Source organism: Pteropus alecto, unplaced genomic scaffold (assembly GCF_000325575.1).
Source record: "Pteropus alecto unplaced genomic scaffold, ASM32557v1 scaffold25, whole genome shotgun sequence".
Taxonomy (NCBI): domain Eukaryota; kingdom Metazoa; phylum Chordata; class Mammalia; order Chiroptera; family Pteropodidae; genus Pteropus; species Pteropus alecto.
Window position 1 is genome coordinate 9,783,577 of NW_006441955.1, and position 7,392 is coordinate 9,790,968.

Below are 7,392 nucleotides of genomic sequence, written 5' to 3' on the forward strand. Positions count from 1 at the left end.
GCTACTTTCTACCAGTTAAGGTTTAGAGAATTGCACATGGGTACTGAGACTCTACAACTTTGGGGAGTTTTGCATCCCTAGATTGCCACCTTCCACATCCTCACTCTCATTCTGGGATCTACTTCCCTTCGTGCTCCAAGTAAGTTAGAATGAAGGATCCTCAGCTTACACTCAGGGCATGTTTCTGTCCTCAGCTTTGTCAGGTCTCACCTGCATTTGATTATGGGAGGTTCTTTTACCTGCATTTTTTCCTCTGGGCATTAGGCTATTTTATGGGCTCCTTTGCCCCACTGCCCTCCAGAGGCATGACAACCAGTGTGATCTCTATCCTCCCTTGTGTGAAATGTCTGTTCAATTATTAATCTCTTATCCAGTGGGCACCAGTTTTACATTGTGTGCTTTCTTTTCATGGAGCAAGCCTTGGTTTCCTTGTTAAGAAATGGGAATAAGTTGGGCTTCTGTCTGATCAAGCTTAGACTAGAAGATTTCACAGAAAGTAGCCATTGGCCACACCTGGTCCAAGAGGAATTCATTCTCATTTCCTGGGTCTTGCATCCTTGGTCAGTGCTTTCTGTACCAAGGGTGCTAAAAATGTCAATGTTTAATATTGGTTACCCTTAGTAATTGCGGGGGGTATTGCTTATGGTGATCTTAGAGAAAAGGCTTTCTTCCAGGCAGTTCAGAAAATGTTTGATTCTGAGTAATGCATTCCCCACCACCCAGTTTGTCAATCAGACTTTGTCTAGATTTCTCCCTAGTTACCTATTTTAACAAGGTTGTGATGGGTTCAGAGAAAAATTCCCCTGGTCCCATTTCCAGCAACTCTGGGAGGCTGCATTAGGGACAATATCCTAGTAAACATCACATATCTATGTTGCTCTAAAGATTAAGACTGGAGGCTGAGGAAAGTTTTAATAGTTTCAGAAAACAAATATTTAATAAAGTTCAAGCCATTTATGACAAAAAAGAAAAAATTTCTTATAAAACCAGGAATAAAACTTTTGTACCTTGGTAAAAATATCTATAAACAAACAAATACCTACAATAAGCATAATACCGTATAGTGAAACATTAAGACCAATTCTTTAAAAAAAAAAACAAGATTGTCTCTTATTACTCCTTTATTCTCCAACATTTCATTGAAGGTCCCAGCCAGCATGGTAAGATTTTAAAGAAAAGAAATAAGATGTATAAAGATTAGAAAAAAAGAGAAGTATCACTATTTGAAGATATGATTCGTTAAAAGACAAGAAAATCTATAGATTATTAGAATTAATAAGAGAATTTATCAAGGCTTATATATATATATAATCCATATATTAAAGTCAACTGCATTGCCATATACCAGCATCAAACAGTTGAATATATATTTTTAAAAGATACAATTTTAAAAATGTCAAAAATTAAGGTACTGAAAAATAAATCTATTATTTACATATTTTAAGAATAAGATGTGTATAAGACCCTTATGGATAGAAGTATAAAGTTTAATTGCAAGATATTAACAAAGTTGATAATAAAGATGATATATAATATAGGGATGTATATCAGCTTCATGAATAAGAATACTTAACATTCTAAAGATATCAGTTCTCAACATTTTCTTTAGATTCAAAGCAGTTCCATTCAAATTCCCAAAAGGTAGTTGTTTTGGTCAAATTTGTCAAGCTGATTCTTGAATTTATGTGGTTTATTAGAGGATAGAGCTTAGCTCAGATGATTTTGGGGGAAAAAAGAATAAGTAAGAGGACTTACTGTACTCTTATGAAACTGTAGAAACTACAATGGTAAGGAATTGTCACAGGGATAGACGGACAAATGGAACAATATAGTGAAATGTAAACAGAGCCAGGCATATGTAGGAATTTAATGCATGACAGAGGTGGCATTATAAACCAGTGGGGAAAGGATGGACTTATTCAGTAAATGGGGTTAGGCATATGGAGGAAACTATACACAAAAATAAGTTCTTGTAGAAAATATAAGAGTACATTTTTATAGTCTCAGCGTAGGAAATCAGCTTTTCCTACCTAAAACCATCTAAATCATAAACTAAAGAGCAAAAATATTTTCCCTATTTCAAAACTTTAAAGTTTCATATACAAAGAAATCTAAGAAAATTGAGAAAAACTAGAGAAGGATATAATTTTGCCATGCATATGAGCAACAAATGATCTCTATTTAGTTTGAATATAAACTAAATCAATAATAAAAGCCAAATAAGCTAATATAAGAATAGGCAAAAGTATGAACAAGTAATTCCCAGAGAGGAATATGCCAACATTCTTCACAAAGATGAAAAAAATCTCAAGCTCACTAGTCACCAAGGAAATGATAATTAGAACAATAAAATGCCATCTTCCTTCCATCTGATTGGCAAACATTTTAAAAGTCTGACAATACCTAGTTAGGTGAGAAGAAGCAGGCACTCTGATGATGCAGGCTGGAAGGAGTGTCCATGGATAATACAACTTTGAAGAAAAAGTTGTATCTATAAACTTAGAGTTGCAAATACCTTTTGACTCTGTAGTTCCTCCTCTAGGTATACATCCCAGAGAAACTCACACATGCTGCTAGAGCTATGTAAAAAGGTATTAAGAGAAGCATTGTTTATAATAGCAAAAAAAAAAAAAAAATTGGTAATGAACCTACATGTCTACGATAAGGGTGGAATAATTAAACTGTAGTATGCTTGTACAATGGATGTTATTAAGATGGATGAACTAAATTAACACATGTCACTATGCAAAAATCTATAAACCATCCGTAGGAGTGTGTCACAGTTCAGGTTCCCAGGAAAACAGACTCCAATACTCTAAGATTTGCATGCAGGAGGTTGATTGGGAAGTGCTCTCTGGACCAACACTTGTGAGGGGTGATAGGGGCAGAGCTGGTTGGACCCATGAAATCTGAACAGAAGCCTCAGCCAGTCCCACGAGCATCTCTGGAGCTGGCAGGGCTCTACCAAGTTGTCCTAGCTGTCCAAGGCATTCATACTCTTGTACCCAGCGATCTTGGATGCCAAAAAACCTAATACAAGAACCTAATATCAGAATGGTCTGCCGCTTCTTTTGCAGGAGGCAATTCCTTGTACAAGACTCAGTTGTCCTGGTAGTTGGGGAGGTTAATGCCTCCATTCTGAAGGGAAATTTGGCTGTGCACAATCGTAACCAATACAGAGGGAGAATCAGTTATTGAGTCAAGGACAGGAGATATTGCTAAGAGCCTTAGGATATTAATAGAGGTTTTCCAAGTGGATGAGAGGGGAAAGGTTCTTCTGACAGAGGTTACAGCATACACAACCCACTAAGCTATGAAAAGCATTTGGGAAACCTGCTACAATTGAATGTTTCAATCTTATTGTCTTAAAGGAGTTCTTGATTTGGTATGGATGTTAACTTTATTTTAATTGCAAATATTTTCTCTCAACCTTTTGCTTGTATTTTTATTTTAGTTCTTTCATTTGGGTTACTATATCAGTCTTTTCTCTTGTGGCTTCAGGTTTTTGTGCTTTGCCTGAAAGGTAGGTGTTATAAGAATATACTCCTGTGTTTTCTCAGGCAATATATTTCTACTCATAACACAGACCTAACTTCATGGTGAAGGCCAAGACAGTTAGATGACCCTCTCTGGTCATACCTAAGTCCCTTCTCTGTTCTCGTCTGGTGATGTACTGAAATTAGGAATGACTTCCTCCTTCAGGGGCTGTCCACCCTCTAGACAGAGGGCGTGCTTTCTGCTGTGAGGGTCATCACATACAGGGATTGTCTCTCTCCACCTCTGTTTCAGTTCCTTCTTTTAGCTGGAACACTCATAATTCCGCATGCTAATTAGATTCTGCCATTAGGATGTTCTCTCAGGAGACCTGGCATGTGGAAGTGAGGGGAAAACTATCTTCCTGCCTCTTTTAGGATATTTTTGCTGCAAGTGGGGCTGTGGAGATGAGAGTTTTCTGTGTGACTGCCTTCTAGTGTACATTCATCGGTGACAAGGGCTCCTTCCCTGGCTTCCTAATCCCCAGGTGGTCACTGCCACAGCTTCCCAGTGTCCAGAAGGCAGCAGAATCAGCAATGGTGGGATTTTAATTCCAGCAGGCTCTAGTGGTGGCCTCGGAGATCCTAGCAACCTTGACTGGTCAGTAAGAATCTCACGGTTGTTCCATGACTGGAGCCCACACATTCACCCCTTTCTAGTGGCTTTGTAAGCACCTAATTTCCTGTGTTAAATCTCCCCCTGCATAAAACCCCAACAGTGGTTTCTGTTTCCCACATTGGAACTTTACTGATGCAGTGTTTAAATAACAATACTGATGTTCATTACTAATAATGATAAGAATGGTAAAAGCAATAATGATGATAGCTAATATTTACTGAGTGCCTACTTCATTTCAGACGCTAAGTATTTTGCATGTCTTAACTCATTTATCCTTGCAACAACCTTACAAAATAAGCATTATTAGTAACGCCATCTGACATATGAAGAAACTGAGAGGCAGGATGATTGTCCAAGGTCACACACTTAGTGAATGGTGGCGAAGGCTTTAAACCTGGGCAGTCCTGGCATTAATACCACAAGAGTAACAATAGCCAGGAAGACCTCTTTCTTAGATGTCTTCTCTGTTTCTCCCAACTGACCCTAGGACTCCATGGCCCCTCACTGCCTTGAACATTTCTAAAAGTACTTTATTCATTACTGGTAGAGAACAAATGAGATCTGATTATAGAAAATGCAACCCCATTACTGCAGCTCAGATCCAGACTCTTCTCTGAATTTGTATTGCAAAACCAGTTCAGCAATTCCAGATAGGGCCTTCCCCAAATCAGGTCTAAGTTGGGCAACAGGAAAATTTGTCTGTTGAAATTGGGAAGAAATCATCAAGCTGTTAAGTGCCCCAGAAAGCTCCAGAAAGACAGGCCAAGTCTGGGTTTAACCTAGCAGTTGACATCCATTTGAGGGTAAATCTGGAGCAGCCAGCTCAGGTGAAATGTTTCTTTGTCTTACTTCTGAATCATTACCTCAGTCTTCAAGGGGCAGAGATGCTGCTGGCTATGTTAAGTACCTTTTGATCATGAATGTGCCTGGGTAAAGCAGCACTTCGGTTCTGGGTGGGCGGTGGTGGTGTGCCGTGAGAAACATAGAAGGGCACATTGTAGAGGATTGACAGCAGGCAACAGGAATCCATCTACAGGTTTGGGGTCTGGCTTAGATTTCAGGCCATGGTGGAAGGTCCAACAATATCTGGATTTAAAAATATGTTTGATTAGGCAAGTGCTAGAATTGGGGTTTAAGTTGGGGCCTTATCCCCTGGATGGTGATTAGGGTTGAGGTGTGTGAGTCAGAGAGAAATCTGTGGCTGGGCTTATGGGATATTCAACACTTCAGAGCCTAAAGTGTTCTATATCTCACCCCATCCCAATAAAGTCAGAACTGGTCCCAGAATAGAGGGAAGGGCTGAGTCTGGGGAGGAGGAGCAACAGGGTGTCAAGTGGTTCCAGCTTCCAAGATCAGGGGCACCTGGGGCGTGGGGTCAGGCCTTGGTCACTCTGGAAAGTCGGTCTTTGCCCACGTGCCCTATGGTCATAGCTCAAAGACAAATCCATTCTCTAAGAACAGAGCAACTTAAACTCTGAGTGATTGTCATTGGACCTGTTTCTGATCTGTGTCCATATCTCTGCCTTGCCCCTCATCTCTCTGAGTCATGCCAGACTTCTGCCTTGCTCTCACATCTGTTTGCAGTTTTCAAGTTCATTCAAATCAATCTCTAAAATGCCAAAATGTCCACTTTTTTCCGACTCATTTTTTCTCTATTATAAAAATAATGTATGCTAATTGAAGGGGGTTTAAGAAATATGAAAAAAAAAACATGGTTAATTCTGGATTAAAGATAAAGGATTAAATATGCAGGGCATTACCTCCATCTCCTCTTGGAACTTCGATAAAGCGCAGAGGGTAGAGGTGGACGATTTGTACTGACAGATGTGACAATAGCAGATAAATAGGAGAGGCTTGACTTAGCAGAACTGGGAAGGTGGTGAGAGAAGACCCCCACAGTGGGGGAAGGCAAGAAGTAACCTGATTTACTTTGTAGGATCTCTTCTACCTCTCAGGGCTCAAGAATTTCCAGCACCAGTGAAAAACAGTGGAGACTGTGGCTGAGTGAGATAAGGGTGGCTGGAGTCACAGACATTCCTCTTAAGGGGCCCATGCACAAACTTACTTACTGATGGACTCACTCACTCTGAGCTCCAGTGCTGGTGCAGTAGCTTGAAAGGTGCCAGGGACATATGGGAAGGAACTGAATTGTCTGGCTTCAGGGCGAGGGCTAAAGGGGCAGCTTTCTCTCAAATAGAAGTGCTGGTAGAAGCTTTTGCTCCTTTGTTGAGTCCACCCTCCTCTGGCATACAGACGCAGATGGGCACCATATCCGAGCTTCCATCAACTTGTTTAACACTATTTGCCCTGCCCTGGTAATTCCCTGAGACTCCGCCCCATCCAACTTGTAAGTCCACCCAACTTGCTTCTAGTGGTTTATTCCACACAAATGGCTGTCTTGGCTCATGCTGTGGACTTCCCTAAAATCCCTCAAAGGTTCACAAACCCAAACAAGCAGCACCTAGCCTCAGCATGCCCTGTACCTCTTGCCAAGCAGCCCCAAGCCCAGCACTAGTGGCAGCTGGCCTCGGTTTGCAGCTTGGCCTCTCGAGGCACCTCCAAGGCCAGCGCAGGTGGCGACCATCTGTGGATTGCTTGGTGACTCTTGCCGGTAGCTTTAGGCAGGGCACAGTCTTCAGCTGAACTTGGCCTGCTGCGGGGCACCTCCAAGCAGGCCCTGGGGTCAGCACTCCCAGTGACTGGCTTTGGACCAAGCCAGACCACCAGCCAGAGCTGTATCCAAGAATGACACACCCAAAGGGCAGACTAAGAAGGCACCAGAGCCCTTCTAAAGCGATTTCTGCTCTACAGGGTTAGCCCCTCACTACAACCAATCTTCACAACCAATCAGCCTGAGGGGTAATCCCTCCCATCGATGTGCAAACAGCACCCAAGGTTCAGCTACAACAGGAAGGCACACACAACCCAGACAAGGGACATACCTGGAGCACCTGGCTCAGGTGACCAGGGAGACTGGCACTGGGCCCCACAGAACAACTACTACTCTACTAAGGCTACTCTACTAAGACTGGGTGGCATAGGAGCCTTACCTAATATATAGCAACAAACACAAGGAGGAAGCCAAAATGGGGAGACAAACATGTCCTCAGTGAGAGAAAAGAACAAAGCTCTAAAAACTAAAAATAAAAATGAAAATAACTAAACAAAATGGAGACAAGAAATCTACCAGATGCAGAGTTTAAAACACTAGTTACAAGGATGCTCAGTGAACTTAGGGGA